This window comes from Apis florea, unplaced genomic scaffold, assembly GCF_048593485.1.
Source record: "Apis florea isolate Af1SG1 unplaced genomic scaffold, ASM4859348v1 contig_1789_pilon, whole genome shotgun sequence".
NCBI classification, from domain to species: domain Eukaryota; kingdom Metazoa; phylum Arthropoda; class Insecta; order Hymenoptera; family Apidae; genus Apis; species Apis florea.
Window position 1 is genome coordinate 377,837 of NW_028256481.1, and position 25,518 is coordinate 403,354.

The 25,518-nt window shown below is 31.9% G+C and overlaps 1 protein-coding gene across 2 annotated transcripts in view; it reads left to right on the forward strand.

The window, feature by feature from the left end:
* Window positions 1-12,145: 12,145 nt before the first annotated feature.
* Window positions 12,146-25,518, forward strand: part of Cad89D (cadherin 89D) — a 53,177-nt gene continuing 39,804 nt past the window's right edge. For both annotated transcript variants that reach the window (XM_086910998.1, XM_086911010.1), the window contains exon 1: window positions 12,146-12,499. The gene's annotated coding sequence lies outside the window, so the exon portion shown is untranslated. The remainder of the gene's footprint in view (window positions 12,500-25,518) is intronic.

A 25,518-nucleotide genomic window follows, 5' to 3' on the forward strand; every position in this document is an offset into this window, starting at 1 on the left:
TAATTTTCGTTAAAATATTTCATTAATAATTTTCATTGGAAAATTAGAAGTTGGTTTTGCCAAGCTAAATTATGTTTTAATTCACTTTTTGTTTTACGTTTTTCTAATTTAATTAACTTTTGTATTAACTTTCTTTTTTTGTATTATACTGTCATTCATATTTATTTAATTTTTACTTGATATTCTTTTATTGCGTTTTAACCCTTTCTAATTTAATTAATTTTTTTGGTAAATTAATTTTCATGATTAATTCTTGTTATATTTTTCATAAAATTTTATTATACATTCCCATGTCTAAAAATTTTTATAAATTTTTATTAGAATTTTTAGACGTAGGAATGTATAATGCATACTCTACAATATTTGAATTTTTGCATGATTAAATAAATAGAGAATTGTGCTTCTAACCAATCAGAAAGCCTTTAGTGTCTTTTTATCTATTCATTTATTTACACTTTTTCCTTTTCATTTTTATATGATACAAATATAGAAGAAGAAATTCTTTAAGATGAAATGCGTTAAAATTTCTCCCTTTATGTTTAATTTTTTTATTTTTAATTACATTTTATCACGATTTTTTTTATATTATCGTTTTCCAAAATTTTATTAATTTTTGATTTAATTTGCCCTATTAATATATATAATACCATATTGGGTTAATTTTGTATGAAATTACTTTTAATTCTCTTTTTTTATTATATTTCTTATCGATTTATACGGAATTATCGAATTTCATAGAAATTTTCAACAAAGTTATATTTTATAATATTTAAATTTTCGCGCACTTTAATATAACTAATTGTAATTTAAAATTCAACCAATCAGAAAGTTGCGACAGCGCAGTAACGAGACAAAGCTATGCGCATCTTAGTGCGCATAGCGTCAGTTTAACATCGAAATTCGTGAACAAAGGACGTGTGACACCGGTAGAAGTGCATAATTTTGTACAAGTTTTATCGATATTGTGGTGTAATTTCGTAACTATCAGTTGTGTCTTTAATTACTACGCATTTATTTCATCGTGTTTAAAGCAATATTCCAAATTTAAATAGTTTTTTTGCACTTTTTTATCGTTTGCTCGTTTATGTGACGATCGAACCATAAATCTTTCAAATATTGCTTTATATAAGTATTGTTATGGAATCTACAGTTATTTAACGATTTTGATTTTGATTTCGTGTAGATTATACTCGATTGTGAGTCTCATCAAGAAAAACTACGATAATCTCTCGTAGGAAATGCATGCTTGGCGGTTTTGTCGATCATCTCGTCGAACATCCTCCCCCTCCATCACCAATAGGTAATTTCGATAATTTGAAATTATATCGCAATCCGCCATTTTGTTGTTGAAAATCATGATTCTTCTTTTTGCAAGAGGTATGTAATCTGTTTTATACAAAATTTAAATTTTCAATTTTATTTTAATAATTATTTCTTTATCTTCATATATATATATATATTATTATTATATTATTATATAATTAATGCATTTATTTCAACTGATAATTCTTCTTGAACTGATATTTTATTGTTGATTGTTGAATTGATAATTTTTTGATGATACTAAATTTTTTTTTATTAGCTCATTTCGTCATTAAAATTACGGTAAATCATATATTGAACTTATAAAAGAGAGTTTTGGCTTGAAATATTTCTTTCTTTTATTAGGATCATTGTTATTTCATTTATCAATATTTATTAAATGTATGTTTCTCTATAAATTCTCTTGCACTTCTTTTTCTTCTCTTCTCTAGAATTCTATATTTTTTTTTAGTAATGATTGATTTTGTTTAATTAAGCAAATTTTAATTTATTTTATTTCACTTTACATATTAATTTTAATATTTTAGATTTATTATTTAATTAATTTAGATTTATTATTAGATAGATCTCAATGCAAAGTCACTTCTCTGATAAACTTGGTAATGAGTATCACTTTCCAAAATTTTGCTTTTAAATTTCACTTATAAACAGTAATATATGAAAAGTATTTTATTTAAAAGATTTAGTAATTTTCGTTAAAATATTTCATTAATAATTTTCATTGGAAAATTAGAAGTTGGTTTTCCCAAGCTAAATTATGTTTTAATTCACTTTTTGTTCTACGTTTTTCTAATTTAATTAACTTTTGTATTAACTTTCTTTTTTTGTATTATACTGTCTTTCATATTTATTTAATTTTTACTTGATATTCTTTTATTGCGTTTTAACCCTTTCTAATTTAATTAATTTTTTTGGTAAATTAATTTTCATGATTAATTCTTGTTATATTTTTCATAAAATTTTATTATACATTCCCATGTCTATAAATTTTTATAAATTTTTATTAGAATTTTTAGACGTAGGAATGTATAATGCATACTCTACAATATTTGAATTTTTGCATGATTAAATAAATAGAGAATTGTGCTTTTGACCAATCAGAAAGCCTTTAGTGTCTTTTTATCTATTCATTTATTTACACTTTTTCCTTTTCATTTTTATATGATACAAATATAGAAGAAGAAATTCTTTAAGATGAAATGCGTTTAAATTTTTCCTTTTATGTTTAATTTTTTTATTTTTAATTACATTTTATCACGATTTTTTTTGTATTATCGTTTTCCAAAATTTTATTAATTTTTGATTTAATTTGGCCTATTAATATATATAATACCTTATTGGGTTAATTTTGTATGAAATTACTTTTAATTCTCTTTTTTTATTATATTTCTTATCGATTTATAAGGAATTATCGAATTTCATAGAAATTTTCAACAAAGTTATATTTTATAATATTTAAATTTTCGCGCACTTTAATATAACAAATTGTAATTTAAAATTCAACCAATCAGAAAGTTGCGACAGCGCAGTAACGAGACGAAGCTATGCGCATCTTAGTGCGCATAGCGTCAGTTTAACATCGAAATTCGTGAACAAAGGACGTGTGACACCGGTAGAAGTGCATAATTTTGTACAAGTTTTATCGATATTGTGGTGTAATTTCGTAACTATCAGTTGTGTCTTTAATTACTACGCATTTATTTCATCGTGTGTAAAGCAATATTCCAAATTTAAATAGTTTTTTTGCACTTTTTTATCGTTTCTATATTGCTCGTTTATGTGACGGTCGTTTGAACCATAAATCTTTCAAATATTGCTTTATATAAGTATTGTCATGGAATCTACAGTTATTTAACGATTTTGATTTTGATTTCGTGTAGATTATACTCGATTGTGAGTCTCATCAAGAAAAACTACGATAATCTCTAGTAGGAAATGCATGCTTGGCAGTTTTGTCGATCATCTCGTCGAACATCCTCCCCCTCCGCCACCAATAGATAATTTGAAATTATGTCGCAGTCCGCCATTTTGTCGTTCAAAATCGTGACGGTTAGACGCTTCTTTTTTCAGCAGGTATGTATTCCGTTTCTTAAAAAATTTAAACTCTTAAATTTATTTTAATAATTATTTTTTTATCTTTATATATATATACATATATTATTATATAATTAATGAATATATTTCAACTGATAATTCTTTTTCAAATGATATTTTAAATTGATAATTTTTTTATGATATCAAATTTTTTTATTAGCTCATTTCGTCATTAAAGCTATATTGATAAATCATATATTGAAGTTATAAAAGAGAATTTTAGAATATTTCTTTCTTTTAATACGATCATTGTTATTTCATATATTATATCAATATTTATTTAATATATTTTTTTCTATAAAAATTTGTTTGCTTTTTATAGGCGCATATTAATAGCTGTTGAGAAATCTCAAGGCAGGAAAGCGTATTTCAATATGGATACCAGGGTAATTATTTGATATAATTCCCTATCAACTCATTCATGGAGAAATGGTAACGATTGTTTTTACATTAAAAATGGATGTCTATTTTTTTTATCGAATAGATTTCTTTATTGTTCATTCGTTAAGTAATTCATAACTTATCATGATATTAATAATCATGAATATTGATATAAAAGTAAAAAATATTAGACAAATTGCATTTTTATTTCCATATGTTAGAATATATTTTTTATTTTAAGTGATTTCATTATTCTTTCATTATTTTAACTGTTTCAAAAAAATAATAAAGTTTTCTTTAACAAATGCTTGATAAAAAAAAGGTAAAGTATTATATATTTTTTTATTCAATTCTTTTTGTTATTATAACTTTTCTTTCAGAAAATTGTAATCGCGCGCAATGCGATTAGTAAATTCAGTGTTTGCTTCGTAATAGTATTTTTTATTTTTAAAAGTGTGACAATTCAGAGTGAATTTAATTTATATAAAATAACATATATAATATTTACACGCGAAATTAGAGTCAGTGTTTGTTTGCCGATAACACAATATAGTATATTAACGAATAATAATAGTAACTTATTTTTATTTTTTTATTTAAAATATTCATTTTCGGTAGAGTCAGTGCTTCTCTTAGAATATGAAGGCGATTATTCATCACATGATGAGGTTATTATCTTTTTTAGTTATTTAAAATTTTCTGCTCGTTTTAAAAAATAGATTCATTTCAAGATTAATAAATTAATACTTATTGGAAGATTTCAATTTTTATTAATATTATATTTTATTAGAACTTCTTTAACATATTTGTAAGTTATTACATTCCACGTTTTGTTACAGATATTTCTCAAACGACGACTTGACATGAATCAGGACAACTAATGGCAACGCAGATTCTTCGCATCAATTGGTGAGTCGCATGCATTTTTGTTCCTCTGGTTATTCAATCATGTCGCAGGATAAAAGATCCGAACCGACACGGATAACTGGTTGTATACGTAGAATTTTGTGCGAGCACAGTGACCATGGATATTTATAATACCCATGAATAGTAACATTTTTCTTTTTAATGTTTTATTTATTAGATCAGGATAGGTTTTCTTGCACAACGCGTTTTTAATAAAATAACATTATAATTGAATTTGTACAGATAAGATTTTATTGTAATATTATTAATTATATTTATGAAAAAGAATTAATATTTGAAAATACGTAAGAAACATTGAAATAAATATTTTTTAGTGAAGAAGTCGAACATTTTTTGATTCTCTTACATTAAAAGTTACAATTATTATACAATGATGTTAATGATACTATGTTTGATTCTTTATCACAAATTTATTATAAACATGACTAAAAACAATAATTTTCTCTTTTTATTCGCATAAAAGAATGAATATTATGTGCAAGAAGACATTTCGCGACAGGTAGATTTTTGAATCAGAGCGTAACTTTTAAATATTGCTTTCATATTTTAGAAAATAAACTTTGACGAAAAAATCACCTGAGGTTATTTTTTGATGAATATTTAGAATCACTTATTGCACATGCAATCGAATTTAAAGAATTCATTAAATAAATTCATTATTCGTTGTTAACATTTTTCTATATCTAATATTAATATTTAGTAGTTTATTAAATTTATAAAATAAGTTTGTTTAAAATAAAATAAATTTTAAATGAAGAAATATTAGTCCGTTAGTTAAATGTAATATAATATTTTTTTTAGCTCAGGATTTTCAGATTTAATCCTTTCCATATCTATTGCCAGGATTTCACTCACGTGCTCAGATGCTACTTGAGTGAAAGAGAGGTGATGGGTATGATGATTATAGTTGATAAGCTAATAAAGTTTTTTTCGCGATTGACGATGAGTTAATGTATCGTGCACGACGTATTTTCCACATTGTGTGTGTATGATTAGGCTGTGGAATTGCGTCGTTTCAGCTATTGAATTATGGTTTACAATTTTGCATTCGCTTCTAAATGATGCCAAACAGTAATAAATATTAATTTTATTAATTTTTATTATGAAATTCTATTAATGGTATGCACTTGTATGCCATTTGTTTTTTAACAAAATTATTTCTTTTGAAGTGCCATTTTCTTAATCATCTCTCAATTTTATATTAGCATATTATATAAAATTCCTTTATGAAAGATTTACGCAATGGTCATTAGCCATCGTCAATTGATTTCAGGAAAATGGTACGTAAAGTTAGAGTGTGAAAGTAGTGTGCCAAGCTCGGGTGTCGGAGGCGTCCCGGGACGTTTTCCCTAGTGTAGGCTTTTGCGCCCGAGTATTATGCGTGAGTATCGTGGAATGAATGTGTTGGTATGCCTGTTTTGCAATTTTTTAAATATAGGGCTAGGTAGGATAGGTAGTATATTTCTGGTGTGACTGTTTAATTATAAGTAGGTAGGGCCGGGCAGGTTGTCACAGTCTCTGGTCGGGTAGGCGCGTTTTCGCGTGACAACCTGTTTCAGGAAATCAAATTTGAAAGATCGAGTGTGAGGCTGAATGAGTGGTCATCAATGTTCACTCGTTTCTGGCTTTGCTTTCGATTTTTCGAATTCGCGGTCGCGGTCGCGAAATAAATTTCGAAACGTACGTCGAGCTCGAGATTCTGCACATGCACGGACAATGGTCACTGCGATCGTTGGTCGTCCATGTGCACTCAGCTTTCGCGATGTAGTCTTTTTTTTTATTTTTTTATTTTTTGTGCTATTAGAGAATCTCGAGCCTAGTTTTAAGTTTCAGCGAGCATTGCGCTCGAAGAAAGAAGACCGAAGAGGCCCGACAAACTGTCGCGAAGAGGGCTGCAACGAATGGCTTCTCATTTTTTGGATCTTCTTTTGGATCCAAAGAATGGGATGTCATTGTTACTATTATGTCACTGTACTCGTTTTAGTAGTAGATGTTGTGTGTGTTGTTTGGCCATTTGCATGCTGGTCCATCGTTTTGATCCAGTTATTGTGGGCAATTCGCGATTTTGTATTAGTGTTGCGTTTACAAATCTCGCGTTTTGAATTAGCGTTGCGATAAAATGATGATCGCGTTTGCTTTAGTATTGCGTTGTAAGAAATATCGCGATTACTTTAAAGTAATTTGATTGTAAAATAATTTTTTTTTATTCCTTTTGTTTCGATATTTATCATGTAGAGTTGCAATTTAGAATATCGAGATCTCTGGAAATAATTTTTTATTCATAGAATAATAATATATTTTGTTTTAAATTCAAATTTAAAATTTAGTGTTTCGTTCATGAACAATCGGGTTGTTTAAAGTAAAGTAGCGTTGCGTATACCAATTGCCCACATTTCTTCCACTTGAACTGTGGAAATATGTTCCTGTTTGTGAATCACCTATTGCAACTCAAGAAGTTGCACAAAAAGGTGATTGAATGACGACAGCCATTGATGTGGCTATGATTTTTCGCTTTTAGTGTTGCGTATATTAAAATATGAGTGCATAAATTCATAAAATTTCGTAAATGATAATATTTAGTTGAGTTATATTTTCGCGAATTATCTATTTTTTCCTTCTTTTTTTATTTCCTTTTTTTTTTAATTATATATATTTTAATTATCGTTCATACAAGGCACTCTTCGCGTTTTCCTTTGAATATTTATTATATTAGTGTTGCGAAATAAAATATTCCACTCACGGTTTGTTCGGGGCATGTTTGCATTGAGTGGGAGATTTTAAGTGGCCCTTTTGGCTATTTTTTATTTTTTTTCAGCTCCTGTGTATTAACAAAGCATTTGTTATAGAAAGTATAGTTGAAATTAACATTCTTTTGTTACTATTGAGTTTGTTTTAATTGTTGATAGTATACAACATTATTATTAAATGATGAGATATTAAGTCAATTTGAATTTAACTGTAAATTTTTCATTTTTAGTTACTATTATTTATACTTTTGTAATAAAAATCTTATTTTATTCAAAATTTAAATATTATAATCCTGATCTTATTATTTTGATTAAAAAAAAGTTATGGATTACTTAGCAATATATTAATAATTCTTTTTTTTTTTTAGAAAATTTTTTTTTTTTAGATCTATTTTATTTTATTTTTAACAACAATTATTATACTTTAAGAATTGAGTTTGTTGCAGATACTTATGGATGAAGATAATTAAGAAATGTGGGAATATTATTTTTTTATTTAATTATCTATTTTATTGAATTTTTTTAATTCATTTGTGTAGTTTATTTCAGGAATTAGTCAGTTTTCAACAAAATACAATGAAAAAAATATGTAATTTTATTTTATTAGATTTAGAATTCTGGTTAGATTTTTGAAGAAATTATTGATCTTTTTATATATAAATTTTAATTTTTCTGAAACATTATATTAAGTTTAAGATTTTTTCAGAATATTTGATTGGGAATAAAAATTATTTAACATATCTTTAAGAAGATACACAGGTGATATTTGATGAAACAATCATTGATAAAACAAAATGTGTGTTTAATGCAAGGATATTTTATGTGGTAGTGCGTGCTAATTAATTATATATAATAATGTAATATAAGTAAGTAAAAAATGACAATATATTTATTCTGTTTATTTTTTTTTATGCTCTTATATAATTATTTATAGTTGTTTTTCATTTTCCTAATATTGAATATGTAAAATATTGGTAGAAATTGATATTGCATCAGTTTTTTTTTTTTAATTTCTTTTATTGTTTAATTGTTTTGCATAAATGATCAATGGTGGTTTGAACGTTTTGTAAACTTACACTGAAAAAGGAATTTATTTGAATATAAATTTTCATGTTAAAAGGAAGATGAAGATTATAGTTAGGAGAGTAGTAAATAGGTTACTAATTAAGTAGTTTTCATGCAGTGCAAATTGAAATATATAATTATATTATTATATAATAATATAATTATATATTTTATAAGAAATAATATGATTCAATTGTTTGCCAGCTCGATTATATTTTCATAGATAAAAATTTTAATGAAATGACGATTAATATTCTCGTTTTAATCTTTAAAATTATGAATTATAAATTTACCTCGTAATCTTAAAGCTATTTAATTTTGTGTGTGTACTTAGATTTTAACTTACTAGGTAACAAATAATCTAAAGTCGATATTTCAGAACATGTGACGCAAAACTTCATGTTCTGAAATATCGATCTGTACATATCACATTTATTCTACTTCTCGTTTATCAGTTTATGTTCACTCTTTCAAGGAATACATATATAGATTCCGAGATGGCGTTAGTAGTCCATTCTTATTCTCTACTTTATCTTTCTATTGTTTGCTCTGCTTAGTACTTGTATTATTTCATCTGTAATCTAGAGATGGCGTTAATTCCATAATCCTTATCCTATCTTTGGCTCTTATTATATGTGATTCTTACATAGTTTGCAAAGTTTTTACCAAAAGAGGATTTCAAATTTTATTTCCATTACCTAATTTATTTATTAAAAATTTCGACAGAATCTATTCGATCCAATTTTTATATATTATAAATATAATATAATACACTCATCCACAAAAAATATACATATTTTATATGTAAAAAAATTCTTCTTTTATCGTTTTATGATATAAAATGTACATTTTAAATACATTTTAAATTAGATTTTTAAATTTTGCAGTTTATACATTTTTTTATACGGAATATCCAAAAATACGAGAGCACTGATTGAGAGATTTAGAAGATTTAGAAGATAATTTTCGAAGCAATTAGTTTTTCTTTCCAAGAACAGTGTTTCTTATTAATATTTCGTTAACGAAGTTTTAGCAAAGGATAGTGTTTTGTTGAAATTAGATCTTCCAATTTCTTGGAAGATTTTTGGAATACGTGTATTTTATATATTAAACAGAAAGTTGACTGCTTATTTCAATTCTGTACTTGTGTTCATTAAAGATTTAAATTCATATAAATATCCCAAGTTCTATCTAGCCGTTACTAGTAGAATACATATTTCTAATTAAACATGGTGGAAGATTGCACGCGGCAATGTTCCCTTTGGTATTCGATTTGCATTCCCCCTTTCTTTAACCTCGTTTCCACGCAAAACTCGCATTGTTATGCCACGTATAGGCTGAGACCGGATAGAATGGGCTATAAGATCCGAAAATGTTAATCCATTCGATGCGCGTCCTCTCGTTTGCGTCTCCAATAAATCACAATATTCTGGAATAAATTCGAAATGGAAGAAGTAGGTGGCCCAAATTTTGTCGTTTGATTAAAAATGAAAACATTGCTAAAAATTTCTTTATTTTTCTTTTATTTTTACAAAATATAATATATATAGCAGTAGCTAGTAGTTCTCGTTCTAAAGTTCTTAATTTTTTATATCCCTTTACATATAAATTCATTGATTTTTACTTATTTATAAGACGTGGCATTATAATTTAAAAAAAAAACGTTTTATCGTGTAAAAATGAAGAAAATAATCTCGATTAGTCTTTGGTGGTTGGGTGAAGAAATATTAAGGGATGTGTGTTAAACGATTAGGTAACAGATTTTATAATATTAGAAAGTGAAACAGGTTGTCTGTTATCTCCGAATTTCATTGCGTTTAATTGCAAGCTAAAGAGATTGCAATATTTCAAGTTGTAGTATATCCGGTTAGATTGATCGGTAAAATGTTAAATGTACGGGCGCAATTATTTTAAAAATAGAGTAGATATACATTAAGGTTTTTACAAATTTTTCTTTCCATACTTTCTTTTACAAAAATTAAATCAAATCAATGGACGCGCAACAACAGAAGAATAAAGTATATTATTTTTTTGAATTCCTTCTATGACTTATGTTCGTTTGTAAGATTTAATTGTAAGCAAAGAATATGATTCGCTTTTGTTTCATTTTTCGTTTCTTCTGTTCAAATTCTAAAGAAACTATAACGCATAGAATTTTAATGTTTAAGCGAACAATAATATAGAAAGAATAATATCAAATTCTTTTTAAATATAATAGCTTGGCAAGTATGTTTGGAGTTGAATTAATATATTTTCATGTGTTAAGACATTTCGAAAGATACGAAAATTGTAAAAAAAGAAAAAAAGAAAAAGAAAAAAAAGAATTCAAAAGAAGAATTTGAATCATAGTTGTTTCTGTTTCTTTAAAGTCGTTTTTCGATTTGCTTTATCTTTATTATCATTCGTTGATTTATTTATAATCGGTTTCTACATTTTATACAAATCATAATTTACTTTAATAATTCTACTTTATAATTCGTAATCAATATATTTCTCTGATATTTCTTTCGGCTTAAAATATGGTATCCAACATAATATTATTATAACAATATTATGAATCGTGTGATTCTTTGGACAAAAATAATAGATTGTTGTAAATATTATTCTCTTAATAAATGAAATTTTTAGCAAATTATCTTGGAAAAAATGCATTTTTCCATTGATTTATAATAATCGTCGTTTTTATTTTAATTCAAATTTTCTTTTCCAACAATTCATCGATCTAAAAATCAATTTTTATACATCCATCGTGTATATACGATTTTTAATTCGAATTTATACTACTTATTAATGAGTTTTCAAATTTAAACTCATTATAATTAGGAATTTAATATTGAACGTTAGTCCAGCGCATTCAGCTTCCAAAGAAACGTTCCAAACACTTTCCAAAGCGTTCACGGAAAACGATTTAAAACGGTTACCTACGATCCAGTTTCCTCGATTAATCCATTATCCTTCGGTTCTTGGTCATTAGAGCGTCGTTGATCGCGCTATTTAAACAAAATGCATCTGTTGCGGCCATTAATCGGTGTTCAGGAAACGATTCGGTTCGTTTAATTGGAACCGCGAATGTTGTGGGAAAAGTAGATTTTCTCTGGTATGAAAATCAATATAAATAATCGCGTTAACGGTTAATGGACAAGGTTTTCGAAGTCAAAGTGTGTTCAGCGGCGCGTTGGAGCGTCGATGAACCGGAAATAACAGAAAGCGGGATCGTCTTCGAAACGGGGAAACGATGTTATTGAATTTCTCTTACGTTGCCTCTATCTTTGGTGGAAATGAATATGATAGGAAAGTGGATATCCATTTATGATAAACACGTGAGAAATTATAGATAATTTGTAGAGTGGAACGAACAGATTAAAAATCCATGATTATCAATGTAGAAAAAAAGGAAAAAACTTGCCTCCAATCTTCAAAGTGTCGTGCGCGCGAACAAACTTCTCTACAATTATAATTGCCAACAACGACGATACTTTCCAGAATTAAATCGAGCATAAACGAACGAACAAATTAATCAAGAAATTTATCTCTTTATCTCAAAATTAACAAGGTTACGAAACGAAGTTGTAGAGTCGGAATATTTTTGAAATTAAATTCATCGAATCGAGTGGTAACGAGACCGATCGAAACTGAGCGTCTGAAAAACGATTCCTGGAAAAACAATCGTGTCCCCCTCTCCGAAATCCATCCATCAAGGGACGAAGCACGCGTGGATGGCGAAGGAACCCGGAAGGAATAGTCTCATCGTCTCATCTGCGGATTCACGGCGGCCAGGTGAGCACAGGTAAATACACCCGGTCCAGTGCACGGCTGGCCGTCGACTCGGCAGGTAGCTCGCCGGCAGAGAAGAGTGCGTTCAACCCGTGGATCGCGCGTGATCCGACCTTGACACCGCGGGATCCAGCCGAGAGGAAGCGAGCCATTGCCATGTGAGCCAACCAGAGGACGCTCCCCGTCTGGTACGTGCATCTCTTCGAATCTCGCCCGATAAAATTCTCTCGTTGAAATGGACAGGACAGGAGGAGAGGCGAGACGAGACGTGAAAAAGCGGGTTACCAGGCTACCTGTGAACCATGATCGCGAGGGGTATATTTATTCCGCGTGCGATCGAGCGTGTAGGCGCCGGTTGAATTTCAAATCGGGCCGATATCTCGACGTGGATCACTTTTGTGGAAAGGAAGATGACAAAGGTGTTTCGAGCCGATATTTTCGAAAGACGGTTTCCAAGGGTGAATTAATTGTTGGATCGGAGATTAGATTAGGTTGTGCAAGTCTTTTGGAAGTTTGACGAAATTCGTGGTGAAGCTTCCTCGAAGAAGGATCGAACGTCGTCGTTTAGGTGTTTTTTTTTTAAGATTTGGAGATTTTTTGACGTCAAAGAGTGCTTTTTATTTAAATTTTAATTTATTTTTTTTTTTAGTTTCTACAATATTTTTTTATACTTGAACGTTTATTGTTGGTTTCTCATGTATTTTTCAGTATTGGTTGAGTCAGATTAAGATTAGGACTCTCCTTGTGCGCAAGATTTGGAGATTTGCAGTATTTTGATTTTAAAGGATCAGTTTTTTTTTTTTTTTTTAATATTTGAACATTCATTATTGGTTTCTTATTTTTACATTTTTTAATATTGATTGAGTTAAGATTGGGAATCTTTTTGTATGCATATTTCAAAAAATACTTTCTTGTGCTTTTTGTTTTATCATTACGATTTCTCATACATTTTTCAGTATTGAGTTAGATTAAGATTAGGATTCTCTTTGTGTGCAAGATATCGAGACTTTTTTTACAGTATTTTGATTTCAAAGAACCATTTTAAAGTATCAATTCTTTTTTTAAATATTTGAACATTCATTATTGGTTTCTTATTTTTACCAATTTTTTAAAATTGGTTGACTTAAGATTAGGAGCTTTCTTGTGCGCATTTTGTATTTCAAAAAGTGTTTTCTTGTGCTTTTTGTTTTATCATTACGATTTCTCATACATTTTTCGCTACTTCAATTCTCAATTACGAAATATTTCAAGTACGTTTCAACGGAACAGGATGTAACTGATCGCGATCCTTTTTAAAGGAAACCGTGCGAATCTGAAATAGAATTGCGAAAAATTATCAGCATCGAGTATTAATTTTGCTTACATGATATTGTTAGTCGTACAAGTTATCAAGAACTCGTGATAAATGTCGCCACTTTGCACTTTGACTTATTCTCTTCTAACTTCAATTTATCATACTTGTATTCAAAACACTAATATTTTTCTTTCTTCTTTCTTCTACATTAAACTCGTGTCAAGTTTAGGAAACGAGTGATCAATAAATCATCTAAAAAAACATAATCTAAAAGATATTTGAAGCTTGAGGAATTAAACTGAATGTCAATTATCAATTAATATTAAGAGAAATAACTATATCATCAACTACGACAGATTATTCGATGAAAATTTGGTTGAAAGAAGAATTCTTCGCAGAAATCGAATCGTTGAAAAGACGAATCCTTCGATCCAGCATTGATCTCTTGATACACCACCATCCACATATTACCATTCCACATACACGTTTTCAAAAACTACTTCATCAATCACATTTCCTCACGACCAACACACAGAGAGAGGGAAAGAGAACATCGTATTTCCATCTCTCGCAATCAATATTAATCCAACGTCTGCTACGTTACTCGTAATCATTGCTCGTATAAATTATCCCATTCGTGCGTGCACCATTCCCGGTGTAATTAATTGCGTTTCTGCTTAAAATATTTGTCCTCTTTCATAATGAACTCGCGCGACGGAGTAGATTAAACGGTATTGATGCGATCCCCGGATCATCGTCGACCCTTTCCACGCTGCCTCGCTTGAACGTTGCAATACCTGCTAGATCGTATCCGCGAGAGAAACACCGGCGATTCGAGGCGATTATCCGCTCGTGGATCGGGCGTTACGAAAATCGCGTGTAACTTTCCTTCGCAATCCACACGGCGAGGAGGAGGCTAGATTTTCCTCAACTTTTCTTACTTTTATTAATACACTTTTTCGATTTTCTTTATTTTTCAGAAAATTGTTCGATTCGAAGAAATCTTTTTTTTTTTTTTCCTTTTTCAAACGAGAATTATTAACAGTAAGCAGAATCGGCTAAATCTATTCGAAATTTCGCGATTTATTTCCTTCTTCCTGTTGAAATGAAGGTAATTGAAAATCTTTTTAAACATTATTGTATAAATTTTGTATAATTTGAGGTAATTGAATAAAGTTAACATATGATGTGATAATAGAGGAAGATAGATAAATTATAACGTTAAGAGTATATTCACACGGGTACATGATGCAGCTCATATGCGAATAATGAGACATTAGCAATTAATAATCATACAATATACTCGAATATACAACACGTTTTATTATAGAAAGATCAAATCGTGTCTCTCGTCATTATTCACAAATGTCACTTACATTATAACAGAGGCATATCTCTCGTTAATCATACTGTCCCGTACGAAATGGTCATCTGTTCTCAATTTCAGAGCCCGCAAAATCCGTCGCGTGCGCCGAAAATTATGCAACGACTTGCATTGTCCTTACGTAAATAGGAAAATTCACGTTCGTGTCTCCGCCTCGTTTACGACTTTGCTCTTCGTTTTCCTCGGTTCGATAATTCGCAATCACGGTTTCCTTTATCGATCTGGAAAGAAAATGTAAATTGATGTAGGAAATGGATAACTTTGGAGAGACATTTTCATCGAGTCAAACGAATTCGTACGAAAATTCTCAGGATATATCGTTCAGAAATGGTTAATAATATTCTTAAAATGTTAATAGTAACACTAATATTAATCAATGGAGAAACATTCTTAGAATATGTTCGTTCAGTCAGAAATGATTGATAATAATGATATTCTTAAAATATTCAAACGTTAGGAAAATTCAAAGGGAAATTCGATTAAAAAAGAAAATTGCGGTGCACATTTTTGCTATAATAAAAGTTATCAACGAGAAATTTTCTTGAAAATTTGCCATTTTCGAATCGTGCCATTTAATGAAATATTCCGTTCGAAAGGTTTTTCTCGCTAATTGCGTAATCAAATTCGATGGTTTGAAGAGTGGAGGTGGAATAACCGGCGGAACTAGTCTGCGGAATTAATCAACGCGTAATCAATTCTGTGGTGCGTTAAGAACGGTTTTAGCAGACGCATTCCTCGCGAAAGGCGGTGCATTTTCTTCACCCATGGAAATTGGTCGTGGTTAAACACACGTGCGCTGGCAACGCTATATAAAATGTAGTAGTTGGATCTAAATGTCGTGCGCTGTGCAACCGTGTTACTACGCGAGCACTAATGGAAACCAGAGAATTTGTAGAGATGGATGGAATATATATATATATAAAATGTTTACTTTTACAATTGGCAAATGAAGATTGTGAAATATGTCCAATTCAATAGACCAATTACGTTTAATCTATAAATGAGAATTGTAGTATAATTGTATAGAAGAGGCTTTGATGTTGGACAAATATGTAATAATTAGAACCTAAATTGTGGATTTGTGGATTTCGACTAGATTTTGAAGTTTCTTTTTTGTAAATATTTAACAATCAGGAACTTTGGATTTACAGAACAACGACCATTGCAATCGAATCTCGAATATATTTCGATAAGAGCTTTATATTTTTACGTGGAAAGAAAAATCGATTATTCAAAATTTACTTACAATCCATCCGTTGTTTAAAATGAATTGATGGGAATCGAATAAGGCTTGTTACGGTAAAATTAATCAATTGCTTAATCAATTACACGCAAACCTGGTATAATTTTTCTTCCAATTTGTGTACTGCGCGAAAAATCATTTATCCTTTATTGATATTTTTCTTTTCTAGAAAAGAATTTCCTCGAATAGAATGGTACAAGTGAAAAATTTATTTCATTTATAGTTGATTCGAATCGTGTCACGAGTCGAAATCAAAATTGTGAAATATTTGCAATTGAATTCTCTCGAAAAGTTTGCCGATGCTGCTTCGTTAAATTAATTAGGCCCGGTGAACAATTCGAACGGAATTCGGTTCCACCAACAGCGAATGAATAATATGCGAACAGCTCGTGCCGCTAATTATTTCTCGCAATCGTTTCCAAGCGTAATTAGTTTTAATATCGACGAATCGCCGCGCACGCCCAGGTCAAACAGAAATAACTCTATCCTCATCCTATCCGCTTGCCTCACGAAACGGAAACGCGAAACAGTTCGGAACTTTTGCCAGGACGTTTCGTGTGGATCATATCCTGGATGCCACGCTCGCTGCGTTCGATCGTCGAATGAAATCGAACCCTTGTGAGAAATGACGTAATGAAAGTAATATAAGTAAGGTAAACAGATACAAGAATAGTTTCTGCATACTTTTTAACAATCCAGGAACAAATATTTGAGTTTCGTTCATTAACGATTGATAATTTATTTAGGTTAGGGTGTGAAAGATATTGACACGATGAAACGGTGATAAAATTTTGAATGTATCAAGGATATTATTTAATAATCACAAGTGGACACAATGTTATTCTGTTATTTGTTCATTTTATTTATCGTAAGTTTTAATTTCTTAAAGGCTTTGTTCAGGCTGTTTAGATTATTTCTAAATTGGATTGTTAGAATAATTTGATTCATATTCGAGTCAAATTTGAATTTTGTCAATTCATAATTTATTTAGGAATGTAAAAAAATACGATGAAATGGTGATGAAATATTTCTTTTTACTTATTCCTATTTTGAGTACATCAAGCATATTATTTAATAATTAGAAGTAAAAGTTCTTGTTATTTATTTATTCACCATAAAATTTTACTTTCTTAAAGACTTTGTTCGAGCGTGTGCTGTTTAAATTATTTCTAAATTGGAATTATTAGAATTTGACTCATACTCGAGTCATTAACAGTTGATAATTTATTAATTAGGATGCGCGTGTAAAAACTATTCCTAATTTCACAAGTAAAAGTTTTGTTATTCGTTCATTTATTTATACACGATAAAATTTTACTTTCTCAAACACTTTGTTCACTTTGTTGCTTGGTTTATTTCTAACGATTGGATCGTCAGAACTTCAACTCGACCGTATATTGATTTTGAACAATGATATAAATTGTTGGATACGCCCTTAATTTAGGATGCGACACAGTTTCAGAAATCACCTTGTGCATAATGTTGTCTATGGACTTAATTCCTCACGGAGTGTGTAATGTTTGCCGGCATTAAATTTTGGACTTGACCCATTTGTGCCTCGAGTCCTTCAATTTTATACAACTTCATACCGGTTATCTATCATATTTCTTTTGATGGCACAACGTTAAGCGTAAAATATATTTAGGATTGCATTAATGCCGCGTTCCATTATTCTCCTTACATTATGTATGTTCCATAAAATTTCATCGACGCGGTAATTCTCTCGAATCATTAACGATACAATAAAATGTAAAATCTTTGGAGGCTCGTATAGGCTGGAATAGAAGAATATCTCTTCCTCGAGATTTATTTATCACAACAAACTTTCCGAGACTGCACTTTTCACAAGAAGGAAGGAAAGAAAGAAGGAATGTGAAATTAATCTCTTATCAAATTTATATCCCATCCGTTCTCCATCTCGCGGAGAGAAAAGAAACAATTGTCATGCGTGCAGCGACGTTTCGAAACGAGACTACAATAACAAGGATTCCGACATTCTACCCATGTTTGCCAGCATTCCACGCGATAAAAAGCCCGTAGAAAGAAAAGGGGAACAGTTTTCATGAACGAACAGATCCCAGGACCTACTTACTTCGAATTCTCGAACCGCCATTCCTCGATGACATTGATACGATTCCGTGTCATTCGGTCAAACTACGAATACTCGTCGATTTCTCGGTCGGCGATCATCCCACGATGGATCACCCTCCGATCCCAACACCTTGAACGTGGCTCGTAAACGTGGCGATAAGCATTGTTTCCCTTATTTATGGTCGATCGAGCCAACTTTCTCCGATAATAATTCGAAACTTCATCTGTTTCATCGGACGAAATTGCGAAAAATCGATGATCGCGTGGAAGATTACGAAATTCGGACGATCGAATCTGATCGAATAGATTAACACGCTTCGGATAATAATGAATTCAAGTGAAAATAAATGTAATGATTAAATTTTTAACCAAAAAAAAAAAATTTATCAAATTAATATTAAAATTTTAAATTCAAATTTTTAATCTTTTCAATGCAAAAGAAATATTTTTATTAAACGAAAATTTTTATTCTAAAAACAACTCTTTCCAGTATTTTTACTATGTTACGAGTTATTCCAATTCAAATGAAACTGACGAGCGATTTAGAACTATACTTTTTAGAATCTTCTATCTTCAATTAAAAAAATTATTTTAAAATCCCAAATTTCAAATTTATATTATATTATAAATTATCCAAAAATTAAGTTTATTGAAACTCATTTTCAAACCTTGAATATACTGTATTTTCACTTGAATTTAAGTATTTCTTATCGTGGACTATCAAATTAATAAACAAACCTCTCTAACTACATATAAAAATCCATTTAATTTTAATGATTCAACATTTAATTATTTAATATTTTGATTTTATAATAGGGAAGTCGCGTTGCGAGGAAATCGTTTCGTTAAAATTGCCAGTACTCTTTTACGAGTTTGAAGTTGGACACAATATAATATATCCAAGTGATGCATCGCACGAGAAGTCTCGGGGATTTTACAATTCCGCTCGAAAAAGATTCGCGTTATACGAAGTTCCCTCCAATCTCTCGAGGAGATGACTCTCCACGTGAAATCGGTTCCGCCCCGCCACGGCCGAGAAAACAATGATTGCCGGACCGATGATCCGCTCGAGCGTGTCCCGGGGATCGTCGTCGCTCGAGCGTGTCGCGTTTGCGTAACGCTCGGCCGATCAACGACTCCGCCGTGTTTTCTGCTCGAATGTATCCCCCCTCCTCGCCTCGATCGCCACTGCCCTCGATGCATACGCGAACGTGAGACGAACGCGAGCACGCGTGACGTATGATTTATTATTACTGGGACGAAGGAGGAACGAAAGGCGATGGCCGGGAACGAGGAGTAATTACGTTGCGTCGATCGAGTTTTATTTTCGTTTTCCGTGAAATGGGATCGATCAGGGGTGATCAGTTTCGAAACGAATTTTATCTCGTTCTTGGTAAAAATTGGTTCAATTTCATTTCATCGAGGCTGCTAACTGTTCGAAATATTTTTTTCCTCCTCCAAGTCCCAGCAACTTTAATCGAGACTCGAAAGATAATGGAAAGTCTTGTCTCGTGTATTAATATTTTGTTTTCAAGAAACTGAATGTGAAAAGGGTTGACACGGAAGCGGTCTCACGATAAATCGCCAGTAGAGGAAAGTGCTTTAATCCCTCGATTTCCTTCGCCCCCTCGCTGTGCATGCTAACACGTGAATGTCATTTCGCACGAAGAACGATGGACGCGATGACGCTGCACCGTGATTCGCAATTTCATGCGGGAAGGAAATGAAAGTGGGGGAGGAGGAAGAGATTGGTTTTCTTTTCTTCTTCTTCTTCTTCTTCTCGGTTATATATATATATATGGAAGAAGTTCAAGGACTGGAAAAGAATGCTCGTGTGGAATGTGTCCGCTTTTTTGATGAAAGTCGAGATAGAGGGTGAAGTTTCAGATAGAATTTTGTTAGGTAATTTTTCTAAGGTAGCATCTCGAAAAGTCCAAGCATGAAAACTCGCCACATATATTTTATCTCATTGATTTTCTGATAATTAGTCAAAAGTTAAGAATTCTTTTATTATCTCGAAAACAACTTGACATTCTCAAGAAGGAAGTATCATTAATCGAATAATAACGATACGAATAAAGTGTCTACGATAAGAATTTCTTCTTCTCTATTAAAAAAAAAAAAAAAAAAAAAAGAGATCTAATTTCTCGCCGATTTATCTTCTTCGAACACGAGTCGCGTTTCCCTTGACCCATAAATAAATAGCCGCTCATCTAGGCTCGTAAATAAAAAGATGGTGCCTCTCCCCTCCTCCTCCTCCCCCTTACACTTTAATCCGGCATTATCCAAGATTCATCCTAGTTTACCCCTTCTATAAAGGAGAAAGAACTAAAGTGGCAACTGGGCGGAAACTCTCGCGTTCCGCCTGCCCTCCTGGTAATTACGAATTTACTTCCCCCGACCCTTGCCCCGTTTCTTGCCTTCCCACCAAGCAACGTGACCGTGTCTAAGTGGACATTACGCGTGTTATAACGTGGTCCGGCACGGAACAAGTGCCGCCGCTGCATGCAAGCTTGGAGTCGAGGAAACGGGCGAGAAGAAGGGCAAGGCCGACATATTGTGGCATATTGTATCGAACAATTTAGAGCGGAGAGGTGAAAAACTAACCTTGCCCCGCGAAATTAATAACAGCTTTCCGCCCATAACTTTGGATAGAGAGAGAGAGAGAGAGAGAGAGAGAGAGAGAGAGAGAGAGAGAGAGAGAGAGAGAGAGAGAGAGAGAGAGAGAGAGAGAGAGAGAGAGAGAGAGAGAGACACTTTTTCTTTACGACATTTAAACGATCGAATGGATCATCGAGGAATCAAAATTTATGTATATGTAATAGCTCCTTGTTTCCTTGTTTCCCTTATTAGCGCTTTTTACGGTGTTCAACGCGTTGAATAGATGTTAGATAATAAAATGGCGTCTAATGCACGGTTTAGACGTTGACCACTAATTTGTGGAACGTGTTAAGAATAATTCGTCGAGTTCCTTTTGGAAAGTTTTTGAATTTTTAAGCATTCATCTGTGGTATAAATTTGCGCGTGAAACTTTTTTATTTTAATATTTTTGCTGTGTGTATTTACGTGTAAAGTTTCGCGCGATGTTTTAATAATAAAGTAAAGATAAAAATTAAAAATGTCATAGAATTGAATAAAATGGAAGAGGGAATATGATTTAGAATGAATAGGATTGTATTGTATATATAAATAATCAGATCATACATCGACAAAATGTCGATATCGAATTGCTAGTTCAATATTAATATTGTGTACGTTAGAAAAATGAATTTTTATTATTCGATTTAATGATACTGGGAGAATAATCCAATTAACACGTGTAATCCATGAAATTCAGCTAGCTGTAAAAAAGAGTATCGTTAAAACAAAAATTGAAGGAAATTTTCTTAATTTTGAATTATCGTTTTATTATTACATTTTATTCTTCTTATTTTTCATCTTCTCTATTTCCCTTCTCTCTATCCTCAACTTCTCAATGAATAGAAATAATTGCTAAATCCAAAAACTTTGAATCGATCATGGTTTAATTTGAAATAAAAAAAATCTCATCACTCTACTTAATATATTATTCAACACTTTATTTAAGATTACAAACAGCTTAGGAATCTATTCGTGAATAAGATATTTTAAAAAAAATGAATCGTCGTTCGAATTGCTTTTGAAATTGTTCACACCTTGTGCGAAGGGAAGAGTAATTCGAATAATCCACAATTATTATTTCACTTGGAACGAGATCGTCTCTCCGTTACAAATGTTATAAATTTCAAAGAGGAAGACGATCTTTTTCCCGCGTTTCGCGATTAACGCAATCCGCCTCGACCTTAATAAGCGATAACTCGACGCCACGCGCTCGAGAACGAAAGTTGCAGAACGCGCACGCGACGCGGAGCGGAAGTTTCGCCGTGGCTGCGATGCCATTAACCGCGCAATCTGAAGCGATTTATCGAGGCATCTCGAAAAAACCATACGATTTTCCACGAGTGCACGTTGTACGCTTATTGCTTGTACCGTTAACCGTCGTGTTACTGCCTCGAAACTGCTTACGAAACGGTGGACTTTATCTGGGGAATTAACTCGAGAGGTGGCTCTCCACTGGATCGATGCGACGATATTTATTTACGTTTGATTTTTTTAAACATGGTGAATTCTTGTAAAGCGTGAAATGATATACTATCGAACGGGTTAGATCTTTTTATCTGAAATTAGATCGAACTACATTTTTGCACGAGTCTTTTTGTAATTATTTCTATTCATTGAGAAATTGATGAGAAGTGAACGTGAGAGCACGTTATTGTAATCACTTTAACGTAGACTTCAATATTCGACAAATTTTCTTTCTTCATAGATGCACAAAGTATTAAAATATAAGGATTGATTCGCTTGATCGCATTGTACGATTTTTCGTGGATTGATAAGAATAGTAAGTAGGATTCCGTGATTAGAAATTAATTTGGATCAACGTTTCTATAAGTCGCGACCCGATATCGGGCCACGTTAAATTTTTAACGAACCACGAAACGGGAATTGGTTCGAACGATATCGCAAATTAATATGTAATATTTTCGAGCGAGAAGAGATATAATTCTCGTTTTAGTTAGCTTATAAAAAAAATTGCGCGCGCTTTGATCGCGCTCGTCGTTAATTGGCCGGAAACGTGAAATTATTACGCTATGTATCCGTGCCAAGCCATTTAGATTTTGGAACATTGAATAACCGGTGTACGAGACGCGTGCCAAGCGATTTGCATAAGATATTCGAAGCCAATGATTCGTCAAAAGCGGTGGAAAATTGAGACGAATATCTCGACTATAACTACGTTTCCGTCAAATTTCTTTCTTTCGCGTTTCTCGCTCTTCGAGAAAAACTTTGTTTCAAAAAATTCCCGGGGCAGAGATCTGGCCGAGCGATTCTCTCTTCTGAATATACAAATATTGCGTTTCAGAACTCAACGAAACTTCATCGAACGAAAAATTATTCTCTCGCGAAGGGAAATTAATCGGGGAACTTTCACATTCGGGGAGGAAAAAAAAAGAAGAATCGAACGATGAAAATACATAGCGCCGGTGCTTGCATTGAAAGGCAAGGAGCGTACGCTGCGTGCATAAAGCGAAATGCGAAAAACTAAGAAGAAGGAGAAAAAGCGAAAAGGGAAAAGTGTCCTCATATGTATTCCCGTGGCGAGATTTCTATGGAAAGTGTAGCGAAATCGATGAAATCCATCGCTGGCTTTTCCCTTTTCATCCAATTGATGCCACCGCTCTTCTTCCACGCGGAAACGAATTCGTCGACACGTTTTATCGAAAAACGGGGGGTTGGATCGCGCGGCTCGTCTGAATTCGTTCGTCCTAAAATCGATTCGAAAGATTATTTCGAAGGCTATCGCGAGGGGGAGAGAGAGGAGGATAGATGGGTCGCGATTAACGACGCGTTCGAAGGAGGGAGATTAATTCCCTTGGATTAACGATTAATCTCTTTGGAGAATCGCTTGCCAAAATGTAAATCCACTCTTTCGTGTCTATTCCTCCCCGTGCACCAGATATATCTTGTAATGCGACAATTTGAAAGAGATTTCACGATGCGAATTCTGCTTTCAAAATTAGAGGTAATTTTTTATTTTTAACTTTAAAAATTCGGACAAATTTAAACCGCTGTATCTTCGAAGCTAGTACCGATACCTATGATTTTTAGGAGGTCACTCGAAGCGCGAAACCTTGCTCTTTAAAATGCTTCTTCACGCGTCAAAATCGGTCCACGGATTCCAAAGTTATCGTCGTTTAAACGAAAAGGCAATTTTTAATTTTTGACATTAAAAATTTGGAAAAATTTGAAGCGCTGTATCTTCGAAGCTTATTGCGATACGTATAACTTTTTGCAGATCGTTGGAAGCGCGAAACCTTGCTCTTTAAAATGCTTCTTCATTCGTCAAAATCGGTCCACGGGTTGCAAAGTTATCGTCGTTTAAACGAAAAGGCAATTTTTAATTTTTGATATTAAAAATTTGGAAAAATTTGAAGCGCTGTATCTTCGAAGCTTATTGCGATACGTATAACTTTTTGCAGATCGTTGGAAGCGCGAAACCTTGCTCTTTAAAATGCTTCTTCACGCGTCAAAATCGGTCCACGGATTCCAAAGTTATCGTCGTTTAAACGAAAAGGCAATTTTTAATTTTTGATATTAAAAATTCGGAAAAATTTGAAGGGCTGTATCTTTGAACATAATAGCGATGTTTATAACTTTTTGCAGATCGTTGGAAGCGCGAAACCTTGCTCTTTAAAATGCTACTTCATTCGTCAAAATCGGTCCACGGGTTGCAAAGTTATCGTCGTATAAACGAACGGGTAATTTTGTAATTTGAACCACTACACTACTTCGAAGATAGTAGCCATATTTATAATTGTTGGGCACGCGATGATTTTTCGTTCGTTTTTCGATTCTTAAATTTTAAAAAGAAATAGTTCGAATTTTTTTTTTAAATTTAGTATTACTTGAGATACTTAAAATATTTTAAGATGCATGCATTTTTGCGAAATTGTAATGGAAAATTGTACGAGAGAGAAAGGATCGATTTTCCATCGAAAAAAATGTCCCCTATTTATAACATACGCCATTTTCGTTAAAATCAGAATTTGAGAATTGGATAAATTTTCTTAATGACGAAGACTACGAATATATAAAATTGTCTTAAAACTTGTATAATTTTCGATTGAAAAATTTTTTTGAAGGAAAAGATTTCCACGAGGGATTACGCAAAATTGAAACAAGATAATTTTTCGTGTGTAAATTTATTGAAACGAATCCCGATGAAAATAATGGCAATTTCTACACATTTATATATCCTAGCCTTGATCGGAATTGAAAATGATCTCTGGAACGTGAGAGTAAATACACTTTACGCGTATCGAATGCAAAATGGCGGGCCGATGTATGCCCGCCTCGTCGAGGACGCGTGGAGAATTTAATGGTCCGGTAAAAGTGACCGCGAAACGGGAAGTTATCTCGGACAGGGTGAGCTTGGATAAAAGTAATTACCGCCCCTGATGGCCACAGGCCATGGATAAGAATGTTAGGCGTCCCATTGTTTTCATCGACCGTGTTCTTTTCTAAGACACGAACCGCCTATTATCGTTTATCCCGGCTGATAATTGAACGAAAATGTTAAAGCGAAAGAAACAGATAGAGAGATAAATATTTGCAC